The sequence below is a fragment of the Sphaeramia orbicularis genome, chromosome 18 (assembly GCF_902148855.1).
Source record: "Sphaeramia orbicularis chromosome 18, fSphaOr1.1, whole genome shotgun sequence".
In the NCBI taxonomy this organism is placed as follows: domain Eukaryota; kingdom Metazoa; phylum Chordata; class Actinopteri; order Kurtiformes; family Apogonidae; genus Sphaeramia; species Sphaeramia orbicularis.
The window spans coordinates 25,967,705-25,984,969 of record NC_043974.1 but is presented as its reverse complement, the minus strand read 5'-3'; the positions used below and the strand labels follow the sequence as shown (position 1 = coordinate 25,984,969).

Here is a 17,265-nt window from a genome sequence, read left to right as displayed (position 1 = left end):
GCTCAGCCCTGGGTCAGTGGGTCGACTCCCTTGCAACTGTTTTCACTTTGAGAGCTAATTTGGCCTGACCGAACCAGAGCAGGTCAGCCCTCTTTCTGATTAAGTGCAACATTACTCAGAATGAACTAAAAAACATCCTGCTCGGCCCACAGTCCGAGTGGGAGAAAAGGAGTTTCTCACATTGCGCTACAGTTTCTCAGATTCTGCTTGTAACACCCCTAATATTCACATTTTTTCTGGGCTGTGTTTATTTGTGAGCTCCCCCTGATAATTGTCTGTACCGGTGAACCCAACAGGTGACACGTTACAAGGTTTTTTCCTGATTAGTCAACTCATTTCATCCGTCACACAGCGGTAGGGCACGTTAGTTTATTTCATTCACCAAGGTCACCCCATTCTCTGACGGGTGGAGTGAGTGCCAAACCACTAGAGGTTTGATTAATTGTGAATCAACGAGCCATAAAGGCGAGCGCTGTAAACGGGATACGAGTGGCTCAAATGATATATCAAACTTCTCCTTGTTGGACCTTGCTTAGAGGGAGGTTTGGCTTAGTAGGTTAAAAATACACAGACCCACAGCTGGAGAAAAAAAAAAAATAAATAAAGTGACAGAGTAAAGTAGGAGAGAGCGAGGGGTATAAAAATAAATTCAAGGTAGAGAAATGGAGGTGCGCGGTAGTAGAACGCTCAAAAAGGCGGATATAAACAGAAGAGAGGCACAAATGGAGAAATATTTAGAAGATGGAGGAGTGAATGAGGGACAAAATTGAGTCCTGGGAGAAAATTGAGATACATGAAAGACCAGTTCATCCATAACGCAACAAAATAAATGTGTATACCCTTGTATATTCCAGCCCTATTTCATTCCCATCTCTGTGATGTTTCATTTCGGCCTCGTATACGAAGGTTAGGATTATCCAACATCCATTGTCTTTAAAGTTAGACTGTGTGTGTCCTGCTTCGGTATAGGGACACACACACATAAACACACTCTACATTAACCCTTCCATGCATGAATTATGAAAAAAAGTGTATAGATTTTTTTTTTAGATTGATTTTATTACTTAAAATTAGGCTAAAGTTGAAATGCATTTTGATTTTTTTTTTATATGGTTTTATTAAGAAGATATTTAACCTCCTGAGATCCAGGAAAGTACAAGTTTTGGCTTTTTTAATTCAATAACTGCCTTTATTGGAAACATCATGATGCAAAAGTTTTGTTTTTTTGTTTTTTTCAGATGCTATTTTTTTGTTTGTTTGTTTTTGTTTTTTGGTATAAATCTGTGAAACTCTTGTCCATAAACGTGGACAGAAAACCCATATCTGGGTCTTAGGAGGTTAAATTTATGAGGTCACAGAGCAGTCCAAGTTCTAAAACTAAGATGATACTTTTTTTTCCACTGTATTGCTTTAGGGCAGGGGTGTCAAACTCATTTTAATTCAGGGGCCACATTCAGCTAAATATGATCTGCAGTGGGCCGAACCAGTAAAATAATAACATAATAATATATAAATAATGTCAACTCCAAACTTTTCTCTATGTTTCAGAGTGAAAAAAAGAAATTTACATTATGAAAAGGTTTACATCTACAAATTATCCTTTCAAAAGATGTGAATAACATGAACAAACTGAAAAAATAAGTGTAATTTTAACAATATTCTGCCTCAGTTTATCATTTACACATGTACATTCTAACTTACAGATCACAGTGGATCTACAAACACACAAAACATTTAGTAACAGGCAGAATATTGTTAAAATTGTACTTACTTCTCTTAAGACATTTCAGGTTGTTCATATCTGTTAATTTTTTTCACATTTTTTGCGAAATTATATTTTGTTTTAGTGTAAATACGTGATAATATTCACATTTACAAAGAGAAAAATTTGGAGTTGTCATTATTTATATGTTATTATGATAGTATTTTACTGGTCCTGCCCACTGGAGATTGAATGTGGAACCTGAACTACAAGGATTGTTAAAATTTTCAGTGTCATTTTTGCTTTTCACAAATTCACCCCAAGGGCCGGACTGGACCCTTTGGTGGGCCGGATTTGGCCCCCGGGCCACATGTTTGACACCTGTGCATTAGGGTCTATAGCAGTGTTTTTCAACCTTGGGGTCGGGACTCCACGTGGGGTCGCTTGAAATTCAAATGGGGTCGCCTGAAATTTCTAGTAATTGATTAAAAAAAATAATAATAATAAAAAATGTAATGATTAAAACATCACACACTTCTCCTTATAAAAATTTTAAAAAGGTGCATAATATACTTTATATAGCCTAAATGTTGTCTAAAATTAATGTTTATTTGCAACATAGTAGAACATATTATTACATGATCAAAAAAAATTAATTTTAGCAAAAAAAAATGTCTTAGTTTTGAATGTCTAGGGTCGCCAAAAATTTGTGATGTTAAAATGGGGTCACGAGCCAAAAAAGGTTGGAAACCACTGGTCTACAGACACTGCCCCCATGTGGTTTGGAGAATACTGCTTTTATATATTTATTTGGAAAGTGAATTTAACCCTTTCATGCATGAATTATGAGAACCTTAATCAAGATTTATTTATTTTTTTTCCTGAGTGTGTTTATTTCTCTTAAGGCATGAAAAAAACAATGTGATTGAATTTTTTTTTTTTTTTTTTTATGAACCTATTTTTCGTGGAGTTACAAAAATCTCCACTCAGCTAGACACAATACGTTTAATTTTTGAAGCAAAGAAACATGCATTTACTGTCATACTGTGTGAAAACTATGAAATGTTTTTTTAATGTTGCTAATCTGATGTTTTCTCACATTTTAACATACTATAATAGCAGTTATTACGCACTCAAGTAATATGCAAAAAACAACAAAACACAACAACTTCTTGTTTAAAAAAAAAAAAAAAAACTGTTAATGACAGTCTAATAACGATTAGCAATTGATTTACATTCAAATATGTTGCTACAGATCAGGTTTATCAAGAACTGCAAAGTTACAGTAACAGTATGAATTGCAGTGTATTATGGGATGGTACGTACAGGGGTTGGACAAAATAATGGAAACACCTTAAAAAATCAACAAAATATAATTTAATATGGTGTAGGTCCGCCTTTTGCGGCAGTTACAGCCTCAATTCTCCGAGGTATTGATTCATACAACTTGTGAATTGTTTCCAAAGGAGTTTTAAGCCATTCTTCAGTTAGAATACCCTCCAACTCTTTTAGAGACGATGGCGGTGGAAATCGACATCTTACTTGAATCTCTAAAACTGACCATAAATACTCAATAATGTTGAGGTCTGGGGACTGTGCCGGCCATACGAGATGCTCAACTTCATTAGAATGTTCCTCATGCCATTCTTTAACAATTCTAGCTGTATGGATTGGGGCATTATCATCTTGAGGTGAAGGTGTTTCCATTATTTTGTCCAACCCCTGTAAGTATCCACTGTGTTGGTTGAAATGCAACTAAAACAACAAAATCCATGAATATACAAGAGAACAGCTGGAGGATAACTGTCCACTGTAGTGAGCACTGTGCATGAAAGGGTTAAACAGCACTGGTGAGGAAATCAAACACTCCTCCGCTGTTTGAAGTTGTATCGGTAACACTTGTTCCTATCGCCATCGCTCCATCCCGGACTTATCTCTCCTACGTCCCCCTCTGGAGATCCCACCTCTTTCTTCTCTACATCTATGTTCTCTGCATGTTGCTGCTCATGTGCTTGATCTGACTTATTCATCACCCCCCTACACTTCTCATTTCGGCCTGACCCGAAGTCACTCGAGGCACCGGGGGCTTTGCCATGTCAAACGAATCAATTTTTATCCCCCTCCCCATCCGTTTCCCTTGTAAACCCTTTGTGAGGATACCAAGCCTTCCAATGAGGATTTGACCAGTGTTGGAAAAAGAACTGGAACGTCACACTTGAGTAGAAGTACAGGTAACTTACAAAAGAATTACTTTGGTAAAAGTTCAAGTCACCAACTGAAATATTACCCAAGTTGAAGTCTTTAACCCTTTCATGACCCCCCCCGTTTTTATTCCTCTTTAGGCATGAAAAAAAAAGCAACTGACATCTTTTTATGAACCTATTTTTCATAGAGCTGCAAAAATGTCCACTCAAATGGATACGATGCGTTTAATTTTCGAAGCAAAGAAACATGTATTTACTGATATACAATGAAAACTACGAAATATAAACACTTTTCATGCTGCTATTCTGATGTTTTCTCATATTTAAACCTACTCTAATGCTAGTTATTACTCACTTCATGGAGATAATATACAAAAAAAAAAACAAAAAAACATTTTGGTAAAGAAAAAATGATAATTACAGTCTAATAACAATTGATTTACACGCAAACATGTTACTGCAGATCAGGTTTATCAAAAACAGTAAAGTTACATATGCATAAGTGTCCACTGTGTTGGCTGATATGGAACTAAAACAACAAAACCCATGAATATACAAGAGAACAGCTGTAGAATAACTGTCCACTGTAGTGAGCAGTATGCATGAAAGGGTTAAAGGAGTGATATTTTGCTTTTTTAAATGGAATTCTGCATTTTAAAACATTTCCCTGTGCTCTATATAAACTGTAAATGCTATGCTTGGGTCTGAATTCTTCATTAATTCAACTCCACAGGTCCATCTTCAACCCTATTTCTGAGTAATGACACCAGAAAGGTCGTTTTGAGCGCTGGCCCTTTAAATGCAAATGAGCCACTTGTTGATTGTGCTTTGTGTCCCATTCGTTAATACAACCAACTGAACATTTTAGGTAATCAGTCAGTTTAACTGCAACAAAATTTTCAATTTTGAAGACATTTTTGTACGATCAGGTGATTTCATGTATAGAATGCGTTTGAACCACAAGAATGTCATTAATTCTATGCACTTATATAGCGTATTTTATACACATGGTGGTGGGCAGATTGATCCAAATATCAATAATATTATTACCAAGTCAGTATCAGTATCAGATCGATACTAGCAAGGTGAGATCGATACTTTAGTTCTAGTTTTTCTCTTGGACACACTGCTGCAGTTTCTGAACACTACCTGTAAAAAAGAATTTGCTTTCTGGTGATCATTTTGTGCACTTTATTTAAGAAAAAAACATTCCAGACATGACAATGTATGGGGAAAAATTTGTTTTGTTGCTGTTCTATTGTTTTTGAATAAAACTTATTTTGATTAAAAAGTATTTTCTGTTTAATTATAAACGTTGTCTAAATTCTGTCCTGGGTTTTAACTATTTCATAATAAAAAAGGAAACATCACAAAATTCTTAGATCATGAAAATTAATTGAGATTTTGCAATTCGATGATGCGTCCATCTTAATTATAGAAATGTATCGGTCTCGATATCAGCGATACTGGCCCTGTATTTATTTGGTATCAGATCGATACCAAAATATGCAGTATCGCACACCACTACCATTCAGCCACTTGTATTCATTAATACAACCAACAACTGAACATTTTAGGTAATCGGCTGGAAGTTTGGACATATTTTCAGTTTTTACTACAACTGCTGCTGCTGACAAATAATTATGTCATAGAAATGTTCATCGAAAGTCTTGACCTTATATGTGCAAATGTCGTGACGTAACTAGTCATAAAACGTAATAAATTAAGCAGGAATTAAAACAGGTTGTAGAAATCTACTCGGTTTTTGCCAAAATTAATATAAAGATAGTTTTGCAGCACCTGGAGGGTTCAAATTCAAACTTTTTGAACTATTAAGGTCTGAATACACAAATAAATGCACCAAACATGAATAAAAGTGGGTTTAGCAAAATATGACCCCTTTAAGTATCTAGTATTTAGTATACTTAAATATATCAAGTAATCTACAATTAAATCTACTCAAGTAATGAAAGCAAAGTACAAGTAAATGTAGTTAGAATTTGGAAGATTACGCCAACAGATCACAGACAGGTTGAGTGTGGACTGTCACAATGATAAATCAGGTTCTTGACTTTGTTACAGTTGTCGGTACTCTCAGCGGTGAAAACACCAAATTTCCTTTAACCCATAAAGCGACTTTTGTAGCAGTTGGCGAATGAATTTTTCTCTATAGTTGCCCTTTCGTAAGTGATTTCCCACCATTTATTATAATACAATCATCTTCATTTTGCATTTCTTCAGTAAAAATCTAGTATTTTTCTATATTTAATTTATTGATCATGTAGATGTTTAGAAAATCTCAGAGTAAATTCAAAGGTTATTAGAAACAGAGAAAATGGAAGATTAAGTGACTTTTTCAGCAAAATGTATCATAAACCAAGTGTCTCCATCCACTGTCATTGATCCAACTCCATGAGTTTTACTGGTGAATCAATGTTGTAGAAGATGACAGTGTTTCCACGGTAACTACGGAGCCTCTGAACGTCCAAATGGGTCATATCTGATGACCATGAAAAATGACAATCTGCTTTTTAAACCAATTATTTACATGTATTGATAGGATTATTAGACAGTTTAGATCAGTACATAGTTCTGGATGATCATGGATGTTTGGGTCTTTATAGGTCAATTTATTTTTTGGAACAAGTAACGATATTGCGCATTAAAAGTATAGAAATATGCAATTGAGTGAAGTAAATGAAAATAAACTCAGTCCCAAAATATACTTGAGTATAGTAGTGGTATAATGAGTATTATAGTATCTAAGAGCTTTTATTTCTTCTATTTATGTGATATTGTATTTTTATTGTTTCTCCTTTATGTGTATTAATCCATGTTACATCTTATTTTATCATTTCTACATCATTTGTCTTCTTGTTTGATATTTTTCTTAACTACACCTTAATTTGTCTTGCTTTTTTTTTTTTTTTTTGGCTTTACTGGCCTTCACTGTTGTTACATTACCTTCCAAGCATCCAGCTTCTAACATCATCATCTCCATCCAAACAAATTACAAGTAAAAAAACCCGCCAAGTATTTTTAGATTATTATGAACGGGTCAAGCCGGGTGTGTATTCTCCAATTTTCATACTGTCAACAAATCCTAACACAACACCGAAACTAAACATGCAGTGTATTTGCTTCATTGAAAACAACTGCCAGGAACATATTGCAAATAATTCCGCTCCTCAAACACGGGTAACATTTGCTGAACACACTTTTTTTTTTTTTTCTGCTGCAGATTAATACTCGGTACACAAAAAGAATAAGCAATGCTATATGTGAACTTGTTTGATCAGTTCATTGTTAGTTCTCCTTTGATGGAATTTGTTCAGTGAATGAAGAAGAGAAAATATCACCAGCCTTATCCTTAAGCCATGAGGACTGCATTCTAATGTGCTAACTTACATGGCTACTTTACATGCTAATGTGCAGTTAATGTATCAGTAGTCGCTTTTCCGTTGGACATCTGCGCAAAACTTTACAGATATTTACTAATGTAATTTCGGTTTTCCCATTAACTCCCAAATGTGATGATTTGTTTATTTATTATCGCGAGAAGACATGAGAAGTCATTCCATAAACATGGCGACGAATGTAAATATTAGAGCTACAACTGATTAATCGACTCAAAGTGATCCAAAAAAAAAAAAATCATTCAACCACAATTCTTGTGAATCAAAACTTTGTTTCCTTCATTTCTCTGCCATTAAACATTGGTTCCACTGTTGTGTTTCACACAGACGCTTATTGTGACGCACAAAGAAGCTTCAATTCAGGAAAACTGCAATAGAATATCTCCCTTCAATCAATTCGAGTCGATTAATCGAATCGGGAATTTTTGCATTGGCATCAAGCACCTAATCGATTAATCGGTTGCAGCTCTTGTAAATATGGTGTTGATTTACAGATATATTCATTATTATTATTATTATTATTATTATTATTATTATTATTATTATTATATATTACCCCTCTATCTCCTACTAAATTAAAAAATGATTGGGTTGTGTCCACACAAACCGCGACATGTTTCTTCTTCTTCGCTTGTTGTAACATCCGTCAACATCCGTTTCTTTACTTCCCCTGACTCTAGTTGTGAAAAAAGGTGTTTCCATTGCAGTTTTGCGTGATATACCATTTGCGCTACGCCCGAAAAACCACCTCTTGCCAGCGCAAAAACTTTTAATCAAAAAAATGAGACTTTTGGCAAAATTGTTATTTTTCCATTAGGCAAATTTTTATGTGCAAGTTATATTCGCACAATCTGAGGGTCAATGGAAAAGTAACTAGTGTCGTCTACTGCAATACTGATTCACCAGTAAAACCCATGGACTTTGATCACAGTGGATGGACACACTGGACTTAAGTTCAATTAATGATAGATTTTACTGATTTTTCTTAAAGGTGCGGGAGATTCTTGTGACCGATTTTTCATCAAATCTGTAAAACCTCAGTCATAGCCTAAGTATCATTCACGTTGCGACAAAATTCCGAAGATGCCCGAGTTACCTCTGGTTTGTTTATGGTGGATGGCACTTTGAAATCGTTCAACGTAATGCAAAAGATTCAGGTGAGTAATCACAGAAAGACTTACAGATTTGTGATACTTAGGCTATGACTGAGGATTTACAGATTTGATGAAAAACTGGTCACGAAAGTCTCCCGCACCTTTAAGTTTTTGATTGAATTGATTGTTTTTGATATAAAAACCTTCAAATGTAATCTCAGCATGAAGGTTAAAGTTAAGGATCAGTCAATTAAACATAGGAAAATACCTGATTAGGTAAATTTTTATGCGCAAGTTATAATTGCACAATTTGAGGGTCAATGGAAAAGTGACTAGTGTGACGTATATGTACGATTCCATGTGTTGAATTAAACAAAAGCACTGAAATACCTAAAATTACCTGCACTAAAGTAACTTTGCTGAACTTCATCACCCTCCATAACCTTTGCTCATCTTTCCTCTCCTCCTCCAGCTTCCTTTCCTCCTTCCCACTTCATTTACTCTCTCCTCATTTTCCCACACCCCCTCCATCGCTCCTCTCCTCCTCCTCCCTCTGTACAGCCTCTCTCTCTCTCTCTCCCTCTCTCATTCGGACGCTTAGCGCTGCCGGAGACAGATCACGGTGCTTTCTTTCTTTCTTTCTTTCTTTCTTCTTCTGCTGCTGCTCCTCGTTGGGAATCACACACACTTCTTCACCAGAAAAAGGACCGCAAAAGAAATGAAAAGAAAAGCGAGAGGATAAAAATGCAGATAACTGGATAAATAAAAGAGAGGAGGTGTGAGCTGAGTGGAGGCAGGACAAGGATGTAAAAAAAAAAAAAAAAAAAGCAAAAAAAAACTGGAGAATTTCCCTCAAGGAGAGGGATTTCTAAAAATACAAGCGAGCTGACTCCCTGCATTCTGTTATTGTCGCTCTCTCCCTTCTTTTCTGCTGCATCCCCTCCTTCATTCAGTACCTGTTTTGTGGGATTAACATGACTTAAAATTCAATCAGCCTACAGCCTGACGGAAGAGCGACAGTGGCGGCAGACAGAGCGCTGCAGCTGTCGAGACCGAGTGAGGCAACGACCAACGGGAAAGAGAGAGAGAGAGAGAGAGAGAGGGAGAGATAGAGAGAGGGGGGTAAGAGAGGAAGAAAGAGAGATGGGTGTTTTTCCACAGAGCTAAGATAGAGAGAGAGAGCCGCGGAGACAGAGAGATGTGACGGTTCCAGGAGTCGGCGTGGAATGATCCGGAAAACGAGGTTAGTAATTCCACCTTTACATCTCAAAAAAAAGGGCAGAAAAAAAAGACAAAAGACGTGTTAAATAAAGATGACAGAGCCAAAACAAGTCATAAAAAATGTGTGTGGGGGGGGTGGGGGTGGGGGGGGGTGTAAGAATAGCTGCATTGGGATTGTGAAGTAGCAAAGTGAACCCGTAGAAGATGGAGAAGCAGGTAAAGGGGAATAATCGCAAATAAGTGGTGGATTTTCAGTTTTATACTCATATGAATTCAAGGAGAGGTTGGTGCATATATGGAGCTGCTGCGTTAATGTACACAGGACACACACTGGCAGGGAAACACACACCGACACAGGGCAGAGTGAGTGCATGGCTTCAGAGCCGGATAATGAGATTGTCTTCCTAAAGGTGTCGGCTTTTGGAGTTGGATTGACAGGAAAGAGAGTGGTGGTGGTGGTGGTGGTGGTGGAAGAGGGTGTGTGTGTGTGTGTGTGTGTGTGTGGGGAGGAGGGGGTGGTGGTGGTGGTGGTGGGGGGGGGGGACTTTTGAACTGCCTGACATTCATGGTGCTGATCAATAGCCTACTTGTTTCATTAGGATGTGTGTGTGTGTTCCAGAGAGAGAGAGAGAGAGAGAGAGAGAGATGCAGAGGCTGTGTGCTTACAGAAGAGTAACACTGCATGACTACTTAGTGGATGTGTGTGTGAGTGTGTGTGTGTGTGTGTGTGTGTGTGTGTGTGTGAGTGTGTGGAAGCATGCTTCGATGTACCGCACCACTGTGTTTGTGTTTGTGTGTGTGTGTGTGTGTGTGTGTGTGTGCGTAAGAGCAAGCCGGTGCATCCTGCTGAGAGGCGTTAAGAGGGTCTCAGAACTATTGATTCCTTTGACAGACAGGTGCAGGGGAGGGGGAAATCAGTAGAAGATGGGTGGCGGCAAGGTAGGGGAGGGGGATTTAGGGAGGTCAGACTGGGGGATGATGATAGACAGATGTCATAGTGGAGGGGAGGGGGAGGGGGAGGCGGGGGGTCGAGGTCAGGGCAGAGGAGAAAAAAAAGGGGTATGACTAAAATAAATAAATAAATCAATCAATCAAAGTGATAATGGACTGGAGCACATACACCCTCCTCACACTCAATTTTCTTTCTTTTTTTTTTTTTTTTTTTCCCGTCTTTGCAGGTTTCTAGCCGGCCTCCATCTCTCCCGCGTACTCCCTTTTCTGCCTCCCACCCAAGGTCACCAATGAACGACTTACTCAGCGTGGAAGAGCGCACGCTAATGAGCACATCTAGAGTGTAAGAGGCCCCCGCGACACACACTCTGGAAGCAACTTTGGGAAGTGAGGGATGAGAGGAAACGGAGGAGGGTGGGTGAGGGGGGGGGGACTCGACGTGTGAAAGGATGAAGCAATAGCGTGAAGCAAACGTGCCGGCCCGATGAAGAATTAAAGTAAAAGACAGGGCTGTGTGAGCGAGGTGGGAGGGAGGGGGGGGAGGAACAGGAGAAGGGAGGAAGCGAGGAGGTGAGGAGGGGAGGCGAAGATCTCAGCAGACCCCAGGATTCTCCTTGTTTGATTGAAGATCGAAAAAAAATCCAACCATGAGGAGATCACACCAAAAAGCCATAAATAGGATTTCAAGTGAAGTGGATTCTTGGATTTTTCTGTTTTTGATTTTTTTTTTTTTTTCCTTTAAAGTGAAGTCTCTATTTTGGAATACCGCACCAGGATTGAGCGAGTAATTCTGGATTTTCCAGGTTTTCTTCATCTATAGAAGTCTAAGAGGATATTGTCGGATTGGAATTTCTGCAACTCTCTGGGTTTCTGACACTGACCTACATCTGCATCCTTTTGATGTGTGTGGGGGCGCGTGTGTGTGAAAAGGAGTAGGACAGGTTTCGGTACAAAACACACACAACCCCCACCACCACCACCACCATCACCACCAACCCCTTTAATAACCCCCACCCAAACTCTGTTAAACCTTCAGTCCAAACCCCCTACCCCTGTTGCTGGCCTTACACAAGGAGAACCACCTGAGGCGAGAACGCTGCTAGACACAAACACACACACAAATAAAAACACAACCCTGGATAACATGTGGAGCTGATTTGGATTATAGAGCCGCACAGACGGAAAAGGTAACGTCCACGCTGATTCTGACAACCCCACCCCCACCCCCTAACCCACACACATCGTTGTCATAAATTGGCCCAAAAAAAAAGGTGACTTTATATTTGCATGGTTAGCTCTAGTGCTGAATCATTGAGCACATCAATGCAGTGAACACCAGCACTCACTGGCCTGAGAACTCAGTGTTCTCTATCACATACACACACACATTCAGGCCTATAAATAATGAACAGATGTGCATTCATAACAACAACAACAACCACAACAACAACCACAACAACATGGGAGACAAATGCCAGAGAATGCACAGAGAGGAACACACAAATCCCACATGGTACAGATGATTAAAGTTGACTCTTGTCTTATCCTTCTATTTTGATCCTTCTGCACTTCTGACTTCTCTAACATGCCGAGGATTCACTCACTCTCTCTCTCTCTCTCTCTCTCTCTCTCACTCTCTCTCTCTTTCTGTGTGTGTGTTTGTGCCAGTCGGCTACCCTGTATCAGATTACTCACTAGGTGCGTCTATGCTCAGGCTTTCATCACCTCGTCTTTATGTAATCTCACCTGGCGTGTCGTGTGTGTATGTGTGTGTGTGTGTGTGCGTGTGTGTGTAGCACGGTGAGGGTTTTTGTATGCAGGGCAATGAGTGTTTGTGTGTGTTGGCGGCAGCAGCGGCGGCTCTAGCCTCCATTCGTTTGAGGCTTTTTACGTAAGCTGTGTCTGAGTACGTGCACACAAACACAAACACACACAGATTTGGCACACTGACACGGGAGATCAGACTGACTGAGTGGATATATGGGAGGATCAGAGGGTGATGAGAGAGAAATGGAGACTGGAAGAGAGTTTGGGAGGAAAAGGAGATGCAGGGAAACTGAAAAGGGAGAAGGGAAGAAAAAAAAAAAAAAGGTGAGGCCTGACACATGAGGGAGCGACGGGTAGCGAGGCCTAGGAGGGGTCAGATGAGAGGATTGCAGCAAGCTGAGAAACGGCAAAAAAAAAAAAAAGAGTGAACGACTGCATCGAGTGACAGGGAAGGACCGAAAGTAAGACGAATGGAAGAATTAGGAGAAAATAAGAACAGATTAGTGAGATGATAAAGGCATGGCAGCAGAGACAGAGGGGGAGTTAACAAAAAAAAAAAAAAAAAAACAGACAGATGTAGAGAAAACAAAAGATAACGAGTAGCACAGGGTGATGGAGTAGAAAAAAAAGACAGAAAATTAATAGTATCGGGAGCGAAAAGTGACAGAAATAGAGAAATAAAGACACTCGAGAGCTGACTGATTAAACGATAGCGAGATAAGAAAAAGCTAGAATAATGAGTGACAAGACGAGGAAAAAAAAGGTTAGAGAGAAGCACGATCGAGCTGGAAGGATGAATTCATCGTGATTTGCGGCGGGTTGATAAAAATAGAATGATCTATGAGGAAACAAATGACAGATGGCCGTCATTATACGGCTTCTTATTAGAGTAACTGCTTCTACCATTGGCTACAATTAGTCTTACATGACCCCAAAAAGTCGGCGAGATCACTAACACCATAATGAGGTATTTGGACATATAACAAAGGGAATATGGAGGAGTGTGGGGCTTTTACATGGAAAAGATGTGCTAATTATGGAGCGCCACTTGGGAGAAAAAAAGGAATTCTACCTTAGAGCAACATTAATTATCCTGGAAACAAAAGAGATTTGTCTAAAACAATAAAGCATGTGTAAAACTACTTTTCTGAACAATAAGCTTTTAAAAGAACCAAGACAGGGCTCATTACTTGCTCAGTTTACAGCAGTTTTGACTTTACTTTTAACAGTAGCTGTGGTTGTTTGATATCTATTAGCGAGTGGAAAATTCAATAAATTGGCTTTGCTCTTCTGCTCTTGATAGTCGTAAGAAAAAAAAAACAAAACCGCAAGGATGTGTCAGCGGTTCAAAGAGCTAAATAATGTCGGAATACGAGAATATTTTCTCAATTACCTTGTCAAAGCTACGCGTGGCATGCTGTTGCTAGGTCTGTCTGTCGTTCTGAAGCTACAGTAAGAGATGAACAGATGGGGTGCTCGCTGTTTGAAGCAGGAGCCCGGCCAAAATGAACAGACTGGCAAATGAATGGAGAAAGAATGAAGAAAAAAAAAAAAGGCAAACGCATGATTGAAAATGCAGATCAATTAATTAAGAGAGAAAAAAGATGGAAAGGTCAATAGCTGCGAGGAGTATATATATATATATATAGTCGTATCAAATTGATGAAGACGTATCACAGGACGGGAAAAGATGATGAATGATGGATGTTGGATGTCACACGCTTTCAATCAAAAAAAGAGAGGAGAAAGATTTCAAACCCCGAAACAAGAGAGGCAACATTGGATGTCAGAGAAGGAGGTGCTTGATGAATGAACGGGTGGGTGGATGGATGGATGGATGGATGAATGACAAATGATGCGAGGAGAGTCGTGAAAAGGCTGGATGGAAGGATGAGGCGGAGGGCCACTGTCGGGAGTTAAGGAACGGAGCTGCGAGATGACGGACAGAGAGGCGCTGGATGATAGCGTGATGGAGGGGAGTAATTACAAGACTGGCTGTTTAAGATAGGGAGAAACACTCAGAGGAAAGGGAGAGACTGAGTAATGAAGAATGAAAAGGCGAGTGATGACACTTGAGAGGTGGATGATAAGAGGGAGAAGGGATAAGGGAATAGAGGAATAACAATGTCTGAAAAGAAAAAAACTGTAGTCATCAAGGCAGAGGGATGGGTGGATGAATGAATGGGTGATGCCATCATGGGAGGATTGAATGTAAAAAAAAAAAAAAAAAATAGAATAAGAATAGAATAAGTAATTACACTGTTAGCAGTCAAACGCAGTGGGATGAAGGGGTGGGGTTGGAGGGTGACATGAAAGAGGTGAAAAGGATGGAAGGAAGTGGGAAGACGGCGGGAGGAAGTGATGAAAGGGGGGAGTGTGTCAAAGAGAGGAGGATTAGAAAGGCGCAGAATAGGAGTAAGGAAAGATAGTGGGATGAGAGGAGGAGTAATTAAACTGTTGACAGTCTGTTTAGGCACAGCAGGCGCCTGATGAGCAGAACAAACTGTAACCACGGCAACCACTGGAGACAGACGGAGGGTTGTTTTTTGGTGAGGGAGGGAGGGGAGAGGGGTAAGTCAGGAAGCAGGCGGCAATGGTGGTGGGTGGGGGGGGGGGGGGGTGAGGAGAGCACGCTTGAGTCGACCGGGACGGAGGAACAAAAAGTGACACATGGGAAAAGACACAGGAAAGAGCATGAATAAAAAACGAGTACAAGAAAGGAAAATGATGGAGGTCAAGCAACCTGCAGGCTTTAGCGAAAGTGATTTAAAGACACCTTTTTTTTTTTTTTTTTTTTTCATTCTCCCCCATACCCAGGCGACCTTGTGGTGAATTTCACAAGCCGGGATTATTCACATACTGTGTCTGTGAAAGATTATTCCATTCTCTTGGCGATACAGATTTAAATCTGTCAAACCAAACTTGGATATTAGATTTAAGAAGATCATTCAGCCGTGCACACTGAGAATGGAAGCACAGTTTCAGAAAGTTGAACGTTATCTGGCTAAATTTGTAATCCTGCTTTGTGAGCGAAAATAAGAGTGGGGCGATAAAGAAGGAAAAGAGGGCATGGATTTACACACACACACACACACACACACACATATATATAAATGCACACTCACAAAATGTCATGTTCAATCCTATCAAGTGAGCGCTCACCAAAAAAAAATGTCAAATCTGAGCAAGAACTCCAACCTGTTCAAGCTTCAAACAGAAGCTCAGGTCATTTTAACAATCTTTAGACAGATACACAAGGATATGACAACAGATTTTCAGTCATGATCGATCCCAAAACTTCCCATCAGCTTATAAACATGTATACAGGGTGGGGAAGCAAAATTTACAATGAACATTTAGTTGTTTTTTCTCAGCAGGCACTACGTCAATTGTTTTGAAACCAAACATATATTGATGTCATAATCATACCTAACACTATTATCCATACCTTTTCAGAAACTTTTGCCCATATGAGTAATCAGGAAAGCAAACGTCAAAGAGTGTGTGATTTGCTGAATGCACTCGTCACACCAAAGGAGATTTCAAAAATAGTCGGAGTGTCCATAAAGACTGTTTATAATGGAAAGAAGAGAATGACTATGAGCAAAACTATTACGAGAAAGTCTGGAAGTGGAGGAAGCAACAAAAAAAACGTACCAAAGCTTTTATTAAAGCTCTCAAATCCAAAATCCTAAAGGATCCAACCAAATCCATGAGAAAAATGGCAATTGAACTTTAGGTAGACAACAAGACTGTTGGAAATGCAGTAAAATATGTTATATACTTGTTGACAACAGCAACAAATCCAACTTTAGCAATTTTTGGGAATCATGTTTATGGCTGCCTTCTAGCCCAGCTCTAAACCCTCTGGATTCTGCTATTTGGGGCGTTTTAGAACATGCTACCAATAGAACATCACACAACAATGTCGACTTTCTTAAAGATACTATTAAAGAAGAATGGGAAAAGTTGTCACCTGAATATTTGAGGAACACTTGCGCAAGTTTCAGGAAGTGTGTGAAGGCAGTTATTGAGAAAGAAGGAGGACACATAGAATAAAAACATTTTCTATTATGTAAATTTTCTTGTGGCAAATAAATTCTCATGACTTTCAATAAACTAATTGGTCATACACTGTCTTTCAATCCCTGCCTCAAAATATTGTACATTTTGCTTCCCCACCTTGTATAACACCTCTGGCAAACAAACCAACACTTGTCCCTAAACTCACAAAACACACGTTTGTCTGAATTCAAACTATCCTCAACAGATGCAGCAGATGCTCAAGTGAATCATGGTGTAGAACACAGCATTTGGTATAACTTATATGCATGTATTAGACATATTTGAGTAGGTATTTATAAGCACTTTAACATTATGTATAGCAAAATCTGGGGAGATCAAATTTTTTGGTGAAAAATGTCAAATTACAGTTCGGTAACACATGGACTGATTTTTTTTAAGCTTTACGTAAACATTCAAAACATGCGGTTCTTGACAGTAACTGATATCAAGTAGGAAAAAACCTTTTAGATATTATGTTCAACTATGCTGAAAATAAATTGTGGAGTAAAATGTTAAAAAGTCTCTGTTTTATTGACATGAGAATGTGGTAAAATGCGGACAGGTTGCCATAGTAACACCTGGATGACTCTTCACCATTGTATGCATCACCCAAAATGTATCAAAAGATCTTGACTTTCTGAAAGTTTGACTCAAATATCTGAATTATAAGGAACTTGAAAATTAAAAACACGTGGACAGGGCCTTTTAAGCAAGTCACAAATGCTCATACTCATCAATAACACTGGTAAACAACAAATTTATTGTTTAAGTTTTTTGAGCTGATTTAGGATCATTTTGGTGTGCTGAATCCAAAAATCACATTAATTTTGCTCAATCAGGTCAAC

General features: G+C 38.9%; 2 protein-coding genes across 3 annotated transcripts in view; one reads left to right on the top strand and one right to left on the bottom strand.

Annotated features, from left to right (window-relative positions):
- The window catches only part of pcxb (pyruvate carboxylase b), an 848,274-nt gene that overhangs the window by 280,442 nt on the left and 550,567 nt on the right, over positions 1-17,265 (bottom strand). The gene's annotated exons all lie outside the window — the stretch shown is intronic.
- The window catches only part of LOC115438666 (leucine-rich repeat and fibronectin type-III domain-containing protein 4), a 61,806-nt gene continuing 53,547 nt past the window's right edge, over positions 9,007-17,265 (top strand). Inside the window, exons 1-2 of the mRNA XM_030162431.1 lie at positions 9,007-9,659; positions 10,816-11,775. The gene's annotated coding sequence lies outside the window, so the exon portion shown is untranslated. The remainder of the gene's footprint in view (positions 9,660-10,815; positions 11,776-17,265) is intronic.